Raw genomic sequence first — 486 nt, 5'->3', positions numbered from 1 at the left:
CACACACACATACGGGTTCATAGGGTATAGCCTGCCTTTTCTGCCAAACCAGTCCGAAGGTGGTTTACCTGGACTACCCTTTCCAAAAGCCCTAGAGCAATGGGACAAAGCTTACCACGCTGCAAAAAATCTGAAAAAAATTTAGGTCACTTTAGCTTTCAGATAGGACCTTCACGTTATTTTTTACAGCTATCTGACTGCATTATGGCTTATGCGGACTCTAGTGTTTTGTGGTTTATAAGGACAAAACAAACATTAGGGGGTCTTTAAAGGGACAATGATGTCAAATTTAAAGCCCACCTAATTAACATAAAATACACAACCTGACAGCAAGATGCATTAATGGAACAGTATTTTATTGACAGAAAAATGGCCATATACTTCAGTATTATTTAACTAACTAAACAATATCCCTTAAAAACAATGTAAAAAAAAATAAAAACATTTTTTTTTAAATTGAACAAAATTCCAAGGCGGTTTTAATCA

Source organism: Austrofundulus limnaeus, unplaced genomic scaffold (assembly GCF_001266775.1).
Source record: "Austrofundulus limnaeus strain Quisiro unplaced genomic scaffold, Austrofundulus_limnaeus-1.0 Scaffold426, whole genome shotgun sequence".
NCBI classification, from domain to species: Eukaryota; Metazoa; Chordata; class Actinopteri; order Cyprinodontiformes; family Rivulidae; genus Austrofundulus; species Austrofundulus limnaeus.
The sequence above is the reverse complement of the archived record's forward strand: the minus strand, read 5'-3'. Positions refer to the sequence as shown.